Source organism: Myotis brandtii, unplaced genomic scaffold, assembly GCF_000412655.1.
Source record: "Myotis brandtii unplaced genomic scaffold, ASM41265v1 scaffold82, whole genome shotgun sequence".
In the NCBI taxonomy this organism is placed as follows: domain Eukaryota; kingdom Metazoa; phylum Chordata; class Mammalia; order Chiroptera; family Vespertilionidae; genus Myotis; species Myotis brandtii.
The window spans coordinates 10,063,662-10,063,873 of record NW_005371324.1 but is presented as its reverse complement, the minus strand read 5'-3'; positions in this window follow the sequence as shown (position 1 = coordinate 10,063,873).

Below are 212 nucleotides of genomic sequence, written 5' to 3'. Positions count from 1 at the left end.
GCTGCCCTGGCCAGTGGCTCAGTTGATTGGAGATCTTCCTGTACACCAAAAGGTTGTGGGTTCAATTCCCAACCAGGGCACACATCTAGGTTGCGGGTTTGGTCCCTCCCGGTTGGGGCATGTAGAAAAAAAGGCCAATTGATGTTTCCCTCTCACATTGAAGTTGTTTTCTCTCTCTCTCTCTCTCTCTCTCTCGGCATGTAGAAAAAAAA